This window comes from Diadema setosum, chromosome 1 (genome assembly GCF_964275005.1).
Source record: "Diadema setosum chromosome 1, eeDiaSeto1, whole genome shotgun sequence".
Lineage (NCBI taxonomy): Eukaryota > Metazoa > Echinodermata > Echinoidea > Diadematoida > Diadematidae > Diadema > Diadema setosum.
In genome coordinates, this window is record NC_092685.1 from 8,289,706 (window position 1) to 8,305,858 (window position 16,153).

Genomic DNA, 16,153 nt, shown 5'->3' on the forward strand with positions numbered 1-16,153 from the left:
ACTCTTCAATTAAGGCATGCAAATGGGATTCCTACCTTTAAAGCTGTCATTTAACTTCGATTTATTCAAAGTTGTTCTGATGCTTGAAGGGAAACTCATTTTGCACACAGTTAAATCACAAGTTTGGGAAAGTTGTTGCCATGAAGAACATATTAGTTGAGGGGGTACTACTTACACACACATACACACACACACACACACACACATATACGCAAATACACACAAGATATGATGAAACAATTTCTATGAGAGAATTCGACATATTTGGAATTGTGATTCATGTTAAGTCACTTTGCAAAAAAAAAAAATGTTTTGAAAATCAAATTTCAGGAATACAATCAAACACTGCAAAAACTGCAGGATGGGCCTTGACAGCAGGCAAACTTCTGCTTGCCAGAATTAATGTAAACTCACACTGTCGGTCAAACTAAAGAAAAGTTGTTACAAAGTTCTTACCTATATGTATCCATGTCATTGTTTGATTGGCACACATGGTCCCCGATATGATTTTGTAGCTAAGGTTGTTGCATTTTTGTCTTTCTTTTTTCTCTTTTTTTTTTTTTTTTTTTTTTTTTGGTGCATCAGCACGATCAAGAATTATGGAAATTCAGCCAGATTCTGAAGTAGAGACCTGTGCTGGAGGAACATCATTCTTTTCTTTTAGGAAGTAAACATTCTTACTTCACAGGCTTTGCATTGATGAGATATAGACAGACTCAGACTTGCTTCTCCCAGATTGAAATTGATCTACAGATGTATTTCTAGTCCCACCAGCAGTAAGGTGTCCATTTCATGGACACTGCACACTAATTTGACTGTAGATGTTTCCTGCTTTTGAAATGCACAATACCCATGTCGTCTCTTCTTTTGTGTTCCTGAAAGATGGCAGTTCAATTTTTATTTATTCTCATCTGACATATTTTGCTGTCAACTGAACTCCATGTTCTCAGTTTTTGACATTGCCTGTGCTGATGAAATGAACAGCAGTAATGATTTTATAAGTAAATTTGGATGACTGTCATGATTTAAGAAAAAATGGAAATTAAAGAAGAACATGACAAGATGACGAAACTTGTCTTTTACAAATAAACTGAAGATGTTCATTTCATAAATGAGGTGTAAAATCTAATTTGATGTGTGATTGTGTTGTGTGTGATCATGCTGAAGCAGATATTATAATGTTCAGCACGTTTAATTTTACTTTAATTCCAACATTCAACCATCTTTGCACACACTAAAAAAAAAAATAAAAAAAAATAAAATAAAAAAGGAATGATGATCAGAATGGAACATAATGGTACTTGAGATCTAAATTGTATATCACCAGTTTTATTATCAAATTCATACCAATGACTGTAAATCAAAGAGTAATGCAAACTAAAATATAAACCTTAACATGCCGTTTCTTGAACAGACTGTTTAGCCTAATCTTCATGTGTACATGTACATAGTCTAATGAATTAATGAGATAAAACCACAAGTCTTGTACAGTGATACAGCTGCTACTTCTGCTGCAAGACCACTAGATTGAAGTCACAATTTTATTACATACATTACATTCCTTTCTATTCAGGAGACGGGAGGGGGGGGGGGGGTATTGAAACCCTCTCCCCTCCCATTCCCGGTGATGAGTAAAGGGCATGGCTGTCTCCTTACAAAGAACACAGTTATAACGAAATTTCAATACAATGGAGATAAAATACGGATCCCAAAATTATGATCATTAAAGTCTATGGTGCAAAATTTTCCATCGGTCATAACGACAGTTCGACTCGAGTCAAACGCCAAGCGATGTCTCACCTGCCTCGCCTATATATCGCAATTTGTATAGAATTTGGTAACTTGATATAGCTTCCAAGCAGGGGAATGTCATAAAGATCTGAAGCTGAAGAAGGAGATAATAGTCTGGGTGCCAAAGCCACTTTTTCGGCCTAACCTTGTTTTACCGTCCACCCAATGTTTTTTGATGGTTTTACCCTATTTCGGGGGTGCTGAATCCGAATCTGGATGATGCAACTCTTGCATCCTTGAGGGTTTTGAGATATTCAAGATGGCCGCCAAAATGGCCGCCCGAACTGGAAATGCCCACGTATTTCCTTCTAAATGGTGTGAAATTGAAAATAATTGAGGATCCTACCCTATTTGGAAGGTGCTGAATCCGAATCTGGATGATGCAAGTCTTGCATCCTTGAGGATTTTGAGATATTCAAGATGGCCGCCAAAATGGCCGCCGAAACCGAAAATTCCCACGTATTTCCTTCTAAATGGTGTGAAATTGAAAATAATTGAGGATCCTACCCTATTTGGAAGGTGCTGAATCCGAATCTGGATGATGCAAACCTTGCATCCTTGAAGGTATTGAGATATTCAAGATGGCTGCCAAAATGGCCGCCAATTAAAACCAGAAAAGTTCTATGTATCAACTTTTAAATGGTGAGAAATAGAAAACAATTGATGGTTTTACCCTATTTCTAGGGTGTTGAATCCGAGTCTGGATGATGCAAACCTTGTATCCTTTAGGGTATTGAGATATTCAAGATGGCCGCCAAAATGGCAGCCAAAATGGCCGCCAAAGTGGCCGCCAATGAAAACCGGAAATTTCTATGCATTAGCTTTTAAATGATGAGAAATAGAAAACAATTGATGGTTTCTCCTATTTCGAGGGTGCTGAATCCGAATCTGGATGATGCACCTCGAGATAGTCAAGATGGTCGCCAAAATGGCCGCCAAAACCGAAACTCTTATGTATTTCCTTCTTATGAATGGTGAAAAATTGCTAACAATTGATGGTTTTTACCTATTTTTTTGACTGAAAGATTTCAGGTTTTTGTCAATGGCACAGTTTGATGTTGCTGTATATACAGTGAAACCAGCTCTATAGTCCAAGAGTATTAGTTTTAACCTGGACATTTTTGGTAACAAGCTGATTTTTTCAGGATAGGTCCAGAAAAATGTCTAGAATAACATACTAAAAGTCCTCATAAATCCTCCTTGAGCGTTTTCCGCAATCCAAGATGGCGTCCAAAATGGCCGCCATTTCCAGAAATTCTTATAACTTTTCAACCAGAGAACCCAAATACAAAATTTAAATGTCTAAATATATGTTTTGAAGCATGAAGAACTCAATAAAATACATATTAAGAGATGTTGATGCACGCAAGTACCAAAATCCAAGATGGCATCCAAAATGGCCGCCATTTTCTAAAATTCTTATAACTTTTCAGCCAGGTAGCCTAAATACAGAATTTAAATGTCTACTTATATGTTTTGAAGGATGAAGAACTCAATAAAATACATATTAAGAGTTGTTGAAGCACACAAGTACCTAATCCAAGATGGCGTCCAAAATGGCCGCCATTTCTTTTTTTTTTTCATAATTTTGCAAGTAGATTTCAACTGTACACTCTTGGAATGTCGCAATATACGTTTTGAGTCACAAGGAACCACATATAACACTTATTCAGAGATTTTGAAACACAAATAAAACACTTAAGCACTTTCAGAAATCCAAAATGGTGTCCAAAATGGCTGCCATTTCCTGTATTTCTCACAACCCTGCAACTAGGTAACCGCGATACGCACTTAAATGTATAAATATATATTTTGAGACATAAGGAACCCACGAAATACTTATTCAGAGATCATGAAGCACGTAAGTACAAATAAAATCACGTGAGTTCTTCGCGAAAACCAAATGTTGCCCAAAATGGCCGCCGTTTGTTAATCAAAAATTGCTGTTTTTAGCCTGTTTCAAGAGACAAAGAAATTCAGCATAATGTTCGAGATTCAACATTTAACTCAGAAGGTCCAGTGGAATCTTTCCCTTAAATGTGCGCAAAAGGGGTATAAGTTTGGTTGGATGCACCCCCCCCCCCCCCTTGGGGAAGGTGGTGGCCTGTACAATTATTATTATTTTCCAGATATTCAACTTGAAGTATTTGCACTTTGTCATTAAATTGCAATCATAAAATGCTAAACGTCCCTCGTTCGGCCCCGTTCCATAGACTTTGTACACTTTTGAGATTAACAAATTTCCGAATCTGTCGTCAAAAAGTGTGTAGATCTTTCACTTACAAAATGCAAAAGCTACTCTCTTAATTTCTAGGATTTATTTTGAAGTCCTAAGGATTTATTTCTTTAAGTCCTAGCGGACTGTAGATACGGACAGAACCTTAGGACTTAAAAGTAAGTCTTAGCTAGGATTTAAAAATTTAAGTCTATGTTCGACTTAAATTTCAAGTCTATAGGATTTATTTTTTAAGTCTTATTAGATTACATTTAAATCTTTCTTAGACTTGTTTTTAGAATAAATCCAGCTTGGATTTAAACAACGAAAGACTCATTTTTATCCTTCCTTGGATTTATTTCAAATAAATCCATCATGGATTTAAACTAGGACTACTGAAAATGACAGCCAATTGATGCACTTTCTTCACATGTAAAGGTCTATTTATTTTAACAAAATCAAACTGATGCATTTTTCACAAACATCGATAAGTTACAAAATATAGAGATGATTGTCATACACATGTAGGCTCCAGAAAAAATGAAATACATGTACGACATGATGAAAACAGAGCATATTTTGCAATAGTCTCAGATGGTCACATCTTCACATTCATGTTACTGATGCTTCTTTCACTGTGTTCTGTAAACAAGTTACTAGACGACTGGAACCTTCATTGCCAAATAGATTACTTTTTTCACTTTTTTTTTAATCTTGCAAAATGACTCCATACGACTCGATTCACTTTCATTTTATGTATTTCTTTTACTGGTGAGCATTGTTAAGTCGTAAGATGGAAACTATGAACAAATATAAGATTATATATGAATTCTAATAACTTAAATTTTAGAAATGATGCTGTGTAATAAACAATACAGCCTCCATTAAGTTGACGTTTAGATTTACACGCTTTGTACGTCCCATGCACGCAATTTAAGGAATTATTTGGTTTTTTTTTTTGGAATGATGCATAGTATAGATTTAATCAAGAGGGAAGTAAAGGCCAAAATTAGTGTAATCAAATTAGAAAAGAGAAGAAATTTCCCTACACAGAATGGTGTAAAGACTATGAAAATCAGCTACGAAATAAGGAAGATATGCCTCTTTTCAATTTCACACATTTCCAGAAAACAGATCTTGTCCAGTCTTTATGAACATCCAAATGAGGGAATTGATGTCATTCCTTCAAAATATTTTTACACTTTTCACCTGCATGTATTTGCATATTCATACGGACTAGTCAAGAAATGTTTTCTGAAAATGTGTTACATTTCCTTATTTCTTACCAGACTTTCCTAATTTTTCCACTATTCCTTAAGGAAAATTTACAATTGAATCCAAACTGTATTACATACAACAGTAGGGAGCAAGATCTATGTAAACTCTGAAGTAAATTCACCTTAAAACCTTAAGAAGTTCAAATAACAATTAACATTCTAAACTTACTTCTAAAATTCCTTGAATATCGATTGTCTGAAATGGATTTACATAAGTACATTTCCATACTGCATTTTGGTAGACAAAATGTTTGACAAAAGAATATACAAATTCCTGCTTAATCTATTGATATTTAAGAATCCATCTCAACTGATGACAGGGAACCATCTCAAGAGACTGTTCAAGTGAGATGGACCACTAGTTTCTTAATTACTTTGATGTCATATCTCGTAACAAAGCACTATGTTGAAGTGATGCAATCTGAATTTTTAACTAGAATTATCACTCATTGTGATTAATATACCCCCACCCACAACTGAGGGAATTAGCTCAACCAGAATTATTTTTTCTTACTTTTTTATAAAGAAAAAAATTACAATGGCAATGCACTGTTCCACCTCTCAAATCAAGTGCTCAAAAACTGAGTGAGCAAGATAAATAAACTGACGATTTCTATGGTTTTTACTAAAAATTGTGTAACCATGGCAACACAATGTTGGACATTAAGAAAAAAAAATGAAGTTTGCACAACTATAGGCCCTATATCATAGCCGTCATATGTGCCAAATTTCAAGCTAAATGCTAAAAGGGTGAGGGGTTTAGTTGAATTCACATTAGTGTATCATTTTCATGCAAAATATACTGTTACCATGGCAACACATTTTCCACACTGACAAAAGATTTTTTGCACATCTAGGTAATGTAGAGGTAACATGTGCCAAATTTGAAGCAAAAATGCTCTAAACAGAGACAGGAGAATCGAAATGTTTGTATGATTTTCATTGAAAATGCACTGTTACCATGGCAACACATCGTTTAACAATGATGAAATATGAAGTTTGCATATTTCTGAACTACAATGGTTGCATGTGCCAAATTTCAAGCCAAATGCTCAAAGACTGAGGGAGTTACCTGAATCCAAAATATTTTTGTATGATTTTCATTCAAACTATGTTGTTACCATGGCAACACAATGATCAACAATGACGAAAGGTTAAGTTTGCACATCTACGTACCATAGTGGTCAGGTGTGCCAAATTTCAAGCTAAATGCTCAAAGACTGAGGTTGTTACATGAATCCACAATATCTTTGTATGCATTTTAGTGAAAAGATGCTGTTACCATGGCAACGCATTGTTCACCATTGATGAAAGATTAAGTTTGCACATCTATATGCTAAAGTTGTTGCATGTGCCAAATGTCAAGCCAATTACTCAAAGAGTGAGGGAGTTAACTGAATCCACAATATTTTTGTATGATTTTCATTCAAAATATGCCGTTACCATGGCAACACATTGATCGACACTTACCAAAGAATACGTTTACACATCTACATACCACAGTGGTCTTTTGTGCCAAATTTCTAGCTAAATGCTCGAAGACTAAAGGAAGTTAGCTGAATCCACAATATTTTTGTATGTTTTTTGGTTTAAAAAAAGCTGTTACCATGGCAATGCATTGCTCACCACATTGGTTCCATATCTATATACCATAGTGGTCATGTGTGCCAAATTTCAAGTCAAATGCTTTAAATTTGTTTAAGGTGCCCATCTGCGCTGAATCTATCCTTCCTCATGGGTTCAAGCACATACTTTGGCTGGAAAACCAAAGTTTATTTCTTTATATAGAGAGTTTCATATTAAAGTGTTTAGCCACAACGTCATAATGAAAATAGCAACAAATCAGCGCTCAATAAATGTGATGGACAATGGCTCAACAACACTGTGGGAGTGATGAAAATTAGGTAATCGTTGAATAATTACAAAAGTGTTCAGGGGAACTTAAACTTTCTTCTTTCAATTTAAATCAATGCGGATCTGGCATTACTTTTTTTTTTTCATCATCAACCAGACATAATATACAGAAAACAAGCCAAAGATGAACAATAAATAAATTGAAACTGGACATGTATAAAAACTTGAAATATTGTTTAAATGTTCACGTAGCAATGCAAATGCAAAAGTGAGGCACACACATACATGATAGTACCTCTAAAGGAAACATTGCGGCATTAACTTTCCTTATTGTGTTATTTTCATTTAAAAATGCACACAAAAAAAATTACAAGGAAACTTTACTACAACCAGGGCATGACAGATATGCTTCTTGTGTGCATGGATTTGTAGCTCAATATAAATGGAAAAGTGAGGCACACATAACATAACTCAATATCCATGAGTCAAACATTACGCATGATAGTATCTTCAAAGGAAACATTGCAGCATTTTACCTGTGTTACTTTGATTTAAGAATTCACCGAAAATTAAGAAAACTTTGCTGCACATCAGGGCAAGTCAGATATGCTTCTTGTGTGCATGGGTTTGTGGCACAATGTCGGAAAATCTTACTAGCATCATACACTGACGTGTTCTTGAAGTTCGTGGCTATAATGCCCAGAACGAAGCCCTCACTTGGGATTGTAGCAGTACATGAATATGCCGCCACAAAATCAAAGAATGCTTCAAGCACCCAAGCATATTTGACGATGAAGACACAGTGGGCTTTAAAGAGTCTGTCAAATTCTTGCTTCCGGTCATCTCCAGCCTGGACTTAGTATGGTCTTGTCCAGGATGAGAAAATACTGGATGTACGTCTAGTCACTCCCTTATCTGACTAAGCAGGGCTGGCTGAAGGTGGCATCTTTAGCATCACTGAACTTCGCGCTTCTCGCTCGTGATGTATACGTTTCGCGTGGATCAACTTGGCGTTTCCCGTTTGCTAAGGCTTTCAGGTGGGAGAATCTCCAGATCAGAAGATGCTTGGGGCTGGGGTTGGAGTCTCTGCATCAGCAATGCCATGAACATTGGTTCCTACCTGAAAAGAGATTAAACATGTATAGCACTACTGATATTTCGAACTAAATTTCACTTGAATCGTTTGAGCAAATGACAAAGGCTACAATTATTATCAAATAAACTTTGCATCACACAGAGGGAAGTTAAGTTCTCAGTGAGAGGGCACTCTGGAGGGAAAAAAAATATTAGAATATAATTTTACATATTGATCTTAAATACAATGTACTAATAACATATTCATCACAGAACTTTTAGTTTGTGATGTACAAGTAAATATTTCTGATATATTTCGGAACATATTATTTTAAAACATTATGTCTCATCTGGTAAACCTCAAAGCCTTGAAAAAATTCCCAGAAATCAGATTACTTTTTGCCATCATCGGGGTGGGGCCTACTTGATATTTACATGTTCCAGACTCATAAGATATTTGATGTACATAATCAAATCAATAGAAGTCAGCATGCATTTTTAATCCGTAATTTAATGAATTTAAAAGAAAACTGTCAAAACATGGTAGATACCCCTACACAATACTCATTGCTGAATGTTCTAAAGTTTGTTTGAGAAGAATCGCTTCAAAAACACTGATATATCAGAGAATAAAACTTTGCATTTCTCACGACAGCATGAGAAATTCAGATTTTTAAATTCCACCTGTTACTGAGTACATGCAGATTCTACACGAGCCTTGCTTTGTAAGATACGAAGCTCAAATATTCTTCTCTAAACATGAGCTGGTACTTAAAAGCCCAATGAAACATGCATATTGATAATTCTCAAAATTGGAAGCTCAATGATTTGATCATAAACTGATTTCAAGTCTATAAACATTAAGCATATACTGTACTTACAGGCACATAGTCATTCTGCACCAGGTACTGCTGGGCATCCCTCGGGAGCATGAGAGGTCCTCTCCCTTTCTTCTACATGGGGATGTTGGGTCTGTGAAGCATCGCTGCAAGTAGTGACATTCCACAAAATTCCTATAGAATGGAACACAATACAATTTTTTTTTTCAACTTTAAGTATTTCACACATTCTCTTTAACATATTAGATATGACGTATTGTATCAGCTCTGACAATCCCTAACATTCAGTTTTCGACTTATTATCAATATCAGTCTATGAAGAGCAAACTCGTACGCATTCACTTTCCTGAAAGGTGTAATAGCAATGAAGCATAAACAAATGAGTAAGTTTTACTCTTACACTTTGGACAGAAATTGTTCCAGTAATTATAATCAATGCCACAAGATCTATGAGGATTGGCGGAAGGACTTACTGTCTCCATCAATGTCTTCACATCTTCTTACGATGTCTTGCAACTAAGGGTAGTTTCGCTTGGCAAGTGCAAGATTCTATTGACGTAAAATGGCCCCCATCTGTTCACCATCTCCTGCACTTTTCTCGGTACAACTGGGCAAAGTCCGCATTGATCTGAAAATAAACACAAAAACTGTGAAATATCAGTGATAAGGAAGTGGAAAATGAAAAACAGAAACGCTTTACAAAAAAAAAAAAGGAAGAAAACAAATATGCTTCGGGGGTATAAACGGTCGCCATAGCCACATTTCTAGATTTTTATGTAATTAATTATTTCTTATTGGTCTCGAGGGTTGTATTTCATGCTGGAGGAAAAAATGAGACCGATATCTCTGATTTTTGTTTCAGATGTTATCGTTAAAATCAATTTTTAGAAATACCAGGGATGTCTTGCATATCTAAACACCAAGAAGGGATAGTCCTGACAGAGTACTCCTTGGAGTACAAATTATACAAATAACAGGTAATTTGCATTCCCTTCATCTTTAAAAAATATTAAAAGTAAAAAATTAAAAAAAGGCCTCATATATTGTAAAACTTCACTACATTCTCTCACTGGTGTATGTGATGCTTAATGCCAATGTGTAAGAATGTATGTTTACACATTTGGAGACAATATTACTTCCTGGAACTATTTCTTTTTATTTTAACTGTCATATCACAAGCGGTGCACCCATGAAATTTAAGCTGAATTATGTATTTATTTTGGAGCAAGCGCCATGAGCGCCTGACTTGGCGGATACCGGCGCTATACAAGACTTCATCATCATCATCATCATACATCTCAGCCAGAAGTGTAGATCTGTAGAATTTTTAAGTCTAGATCCTTCTACTCAAACACAGATCACCACATTGATTATGCTACAAAGAAAAAGACTGGAGTAGAATATCTTTATCCAGGTGCGAAATCTTGTTCCATTGCACGAGTTAATCCCATACATTATTTGTTTCATACAACGCCTTCAACAATAACACTAACAGACGTACAGGTTGTACTAGTTCAAGAAAGAGTCTTGAATTCAGTGCAGAAATGGCAACCATAAGGCCTAGGACAGGTGTCCAGGCCTACTACTGAGTGGTAGTAATAATAGTAGAAGTATTTTCATGGAATGCAAATCAGTAGCACATTCACATAGAAATACATACACATGTACGCAGCCGAGTGCAAGTAGCATTGAAGTTGATTATTCCAGTAAAATGAGTGACATGATGCACGCTTGATAGTAAGAGTGTTGAGTGCACACGCCAAAGGTAATTGTTTATTGTGACATCAGACTCAGTAGACCTAGTCATGCAATGGAACAGAAACTGTTTATTAATTGTAGACCCCCTATTTTAATATGGGAGTCAATGGAAATTGGTGATGTCAGCCAATATGGCCCATGCGATAGAAGTTTTTACAGTTCAGAGCTTGACGCCACTGCACTGGCATTGCAACATTGGCGCCCTAAACCCTGGGGCGCTCATCACACAGGGGGCTTCGTGTTTGGGCTGGTCGCAGTTCTATTTTAGCGCCCATAGGGTCTACGTACTATTGGTGGCCTATCAACACAACGTTAAAAATAAAACCCATCTAACAGCATATGCCCTACATTTTATCACAGCATAGGGCATGATAAGGCCTAGAACTGTGCCTTTCTACGTAGAAATTGATAAATTAAACCTTACAAGAGTGTAGGAAGGGGTGAACTGACACTAACTTGTTACTGTTACTCAGTGTTAGACGACAGTTAGGCCTACGCTACAGAGTGTTATGCCCATAGCTTTACCTTTCAGTCAAGACACCAACATCGTAAATCATTAGGTAGAATGGGCGCTTTATAAGAGTCCCTGTATTATTACACTTGTACTTGCAGTTTTACCGAGATAGAGCCCCCACAATACTAGTATAACGTTAGCCTACATGTAACTTGTTACAATGTTTGGATATAGACACATTAGCCATGAACAGCTAACGTGAATAGCACTGGCGCTTCAGGGATGGACAGCGCTGTATACAGCGGCAAGGCTCAAACTCGCCAAAAATGTAGGGCGGTTAGTGCACATCTTAACATCTTTTATCTTTGGTTACTGAGTCCCAGAGTTATCAAACACATTCTTGAGCATTCATACAGTAATATGCTCACCTTTAAGCAACTTGGGCAAGCTTCCGTCAGATCATGCCCTCAAAAAACTCCGGCCTGCATGACTTCTGCCTTCAAGACCAACTCAACTGTTCGAGTCAATAGCGTTTGCAAATGGTCGATGGTAGGTACAAGTACTATAGTACATGTACACTGAATGTGTGTGTATGAGTACGCTATCTAGCATCGCATGAAGCAAAGTGACGGCCAGCGCCAATTCCGGTTTTAGGCGGTTCAAGATAGCGCATGACGTCATTTACAAGTCATCTGATTGGCTGAAAGTTTAAGTCCTTGTTAGATTTAGATTGGGAACAGCTTCGACACTCAACTTTTAATCGAAGCCACCTAAAATAAGTCTTAAAGACTTAAAATATTTTAAGTCGTAAGAAAGATTTAAAATTTAAGTCCTAGAAATTAAGAGAGTAGTTCCGTCATATTGGAAGGTAATTTGCCCTAACTCTTCAACTGCTCACTTCCCCCAATTTAAATTAAATACCCCTTTGATTAACAATTCCCAAATATTCCATCAAATGTGTGTAAATGGTACAATTATTTTCATTTCTATTCAATTGTAAAAACTCCCTCGTGTTGGTGTGGAATGGGGATATTGAGACTCTTTGAGGATGGACAATTTTCTCAATATAACACCAAGGGTGCATTAGGCCGTTTAATGATGATCATCGAAATGCAAAACTTCCTCCAGTCGAGAGTGATCCCCCCATCCTCTACTAGCTCATTGCCTGGAATATACTAGTCTTTATTCTACTTACACTTTTTAGTATTTTTTTTAGTATTTAGTATTTCATCAACAGAGCGCACCATTAAACCCGTAACCTGAAAAAAATCTCCATTTTGTGGGAGGGTGCATCACCTCATACCTCCCCCGCATATATCCATAAATATATATTTTACTTTTAGGACAAAAACAAATCTCAGGTATTTCACCAAAAGAGTGCGCTAAATCTCTGAATTTCAAATTGGAAAATCCCAAAATTTCCATCGTATTGGAAGGAGTATTCTCCTCTCACACTTCTCCCTCCCCGACACTTTCCTGAATATATAATTTTTCTAACGTTTTCAAGTAGAAAACAAATATCGGATATTTCACCAAATGGATGCAAACGTGTTACAGCTCTGTGAATTTTAAGTCCGAAAATACAAAATTTTCCCTCGTGTGGGAGCAGGCAACCCTATAACCGCGCACTTCCATGATTACATATCACATATTAAAAAATAAAAATCTAATATTTCACCAATAGAGTGCATCAGATGTCTGAATATTATGTCTGGAAATGCAAAATCTCCCTCATGTTGGGGGAGGGGGAGGGGATCCCCCTTCCACACCCTTCCATATATTGCCCATTTCCCTGAATACTACTTTATATCCAATTTCCTACTCTTTGATGGAAATAATTCAATATCTTACTAAACGTTTGCACTATATGTTTCACTTTCGAGTAAAAAAAAAAAGAAAGAAAAAAGGTTCCTCGTGTGGTAGAGGAGTGTCCCTCCTCCAAGTACCAATATCTGTGAGTGCCATATTCTCTGATTTCTATTCATTATATAATTTTACTTAATCTACACGAAATGGATAAGATAATTTAGACACTATATGTTTAAGTAAGCAATATACTGCACCAAAGAAATTCACTGTCATGTGATGAAACACACATTATTTTGTAGCACATGTAGACACTAATTTAATATTAGTGTCTACATTTATGTAGCACAGATATGATATGTTTTACTTCTCAAAGAATTGTTTTTACTTCTCAAGTGATAACTGACAGTTTCAACTGGAACTCACCTCATGGTAGACATCTAATGCGTTGGTAATAAAAAGGGGCTAGCACTAAATCTTCATCTCATGCGCTTGAGGTGACGAAAATAAACCATGTGGTAAAAAGATATTGCGTTCTAATAGGCTCTCTGTGTAGCAACAAATCTGTTGGTGAAATATTTCTCTCGTAACAAGGACACACTCCTTGAGTTTAACATCCAAATGCTTTTATTTGTATACTTTACACATAAGAACTTTATTTTGAATAAAAAGTTTCTTATAAACTATACTGACATTTATTTACATAATTGTGAGATAAAATTGTGACTGCCGGCCATTTTGCATCCCATTTTCCATAATTAGGAAGAGCTCGAGCGGTTAAATCAGTACATGCATGCGTCAAAATCTCTTAATATGTATTTTATTGAGTTTTTCATGTTTCGAAACTTGTAAAGACGATTAAATTGTGTGTTGGGTTCCCTAGTTGAAAGGTTACAAAAGTTTCAGGAAATGGCGGTCATTTTGGATGCCATATTGGATAACTGTACTTGTGTGTGTCAACATCTCTTACTATGTGTTTTATTGAGTTCTTCGTCCTTCAAAACATACATCTAGACACTTAGATTTTGTATTTGGGTTATCTGGCTGAAAAGCTATAAGAATTTCTGAAGATGGCGGCCATTTTGGACGCCATCTTGGATTTTGGTACTTGCGTGCATCAACATCTCTTGATATGTATTTTATTGAGTTCTTCATGCTTAAAAACATATATTTAGACATTTAAATTTTGTATTTGGGTTCTCTGGTTGAAAAGTTATAAGAATTTCTGGAAATGGCGGCCATTTTGGACGCCATCTTGGATTGCGGAAAACGCTCAAAGAGGATTTATGAGGACTTTTAGTATGTTATTCTAGACATTTTTCTGGACCTATCCTGAAAAAACCAGCTTGTTACCAAAAATGTCCAGGTTTAGGCCTTTTTTTACCTAATGCTCTTGGACTACTACCGGATATCTTTGAGTTCCTACGATACAAATGTGCCAGCAATGAACCCTTCAAGACTACAAATGCGATTGAATAATTGCAAGATTAAGGATGCAAGAGTTATATCCTGAGCTTCGGATTCAGCACACTCAAAATAAGATAAAAACCAAAGATAGTAGAGATAATAAGATACGAAGGCGCGCGATAAAGATGGACACAAAATGGCTACCCTACATGACGATACAAAAGAGAGCTAAGTACAAACTCAGTACACCTAGGAACATCACTCATTTCCAAAGGTAATGGTGTTTTTATTATCTTAAAAAGATTTAAAAATTATAGTCGTAGCTTTTTTCGATTAAGGGGATTATTTTGAAGAACAAGATTTTAGAGTAATAAGGATTATTTCGTGGAGGTAAAAATTTGGCAACAACATGATCTCGCAATCAAAACGCTCGATAAACAACAACAACATCTTCAAAGACAGCGCGTCTCAGGCAAAGACACACATCACCTGAGACGCGCTGTCCCTGAAGCCGCTGCTGCTGTTTATCAAGCGTCAAGGCAGCGCGTCTCAGGTGATGTGCGTAATACGCTTGAGGACCGCGCGCTGTCCATTTGTTTTGTACAGGATTAGCGCGCACTTTCGTGTCTTATTACTGTAGTTAAGCGTCTTTGATAAAAACATCAATTGCTTTCAAATTGTCATCATTTAGAAGGAAATACATGGGAACTTCCGTTTTGGGTGGCCATTCTGGCGGCCATATCGAATATCTCAAAATCTTCAACAATGCAGGAGTTGCATCATCCAGATTCCGATTCAGCACCCTCGAAATAGGGCAAAACCATCAATTGTTTTCAATTTCTCACCATTTAGAAGGAAATACGAGGGAATTTTCGGTTTTGGCGGCCATTTTGGCGGCCATCTTGAATATCTCAAAATCCTCAAGGAAGCAAGAGTTGCATCATCCAGATTCGCATTTAGCATCCTCGAAATAGGGTAAAACCATCAATTGTTTTCCATATCTCACCATTAAGAAGGAAATACATGGGAATTTCAGGTTTTAATTGGCGGCCATTTTGGCGGCCATCTTGAATATCTCAAAAACTTCATAGATGCAAGAGTTGCATCATCCAGATTCGGATTCAGCACCTTCGAAATAGGGTAAAACAATCAATTGTTTTCAATTTCTCACCATTTAGAAGGAAATACGAGGGAATTTTCGGTTTTGGCGGCCATTTTGGCGGCCATCTTGTATATCTCAAAATCCTCAAGGAAGCAAGAGTTGCATCATCCAGATTCGCATTTAGCATCCTCGAAATAGGGTAAAACCATCAATTGTTTTCCATATCTCACCATTAAGAAGGAAATACGTGGGAATTTCAGGTTTTAATTGGCGGCCATTTTGGCGGCCATCTTGAATATCTCAAAAACTTCAAAGATGCAAGAGTTGCATCATCCAGATTCAGATTCAGCACCTTCGAAATAGGGTAAAACAATCAATTGTTTTCCATATCTCACCATTTAGAAGGAAATACGTGGGAATTTCCGGTTTTAATTGGCAGCCATTTTGGCGGCCATCTTGAATATCTCAAAAACGTAATGGATGCAAGAGTTGCATCATTCAGGATCGGATTCAGCACCCTCGAAATAGGGTAAAACCATCAATGTTTTCCATATCTCAGCATTTAGAAGGAAATAC

The 16,153-nt window shown here is 36.6% G+C and overlaps 1 long non-coding RNA gene across 2 annotated transcripts; it reads right to left on the minus strand.

Moving 5' to 3' along the window:
- Positions 1-7,320: 7,320 nt before the first annotated feature.
- LOC140226569 (uncharacterized) lies at positions 7,321-11,787 on the minus strand. Of its 2 annotated transcripts, XR_011900984.1 has the most exons (4): positions 11,691-11,787; positions 9,524-9,678; positions 9,093-9,224; positions 7,321-8,257 (listed from the first exon to the last, which is right to left on the minus strand). It is a non-coding gene; the product is annotated as an uncharacterized lncRNA (long non-coding RNA). The 2 variants fall into 2 exon arrangements; XR_011900982.1 differs by lacking the exon at positions 11,691-11,787 and having other exon boundaries at positions 9,524-9,794.
- Positions 11,788-16,153: the final 4,366 nt, after the last annotated feature.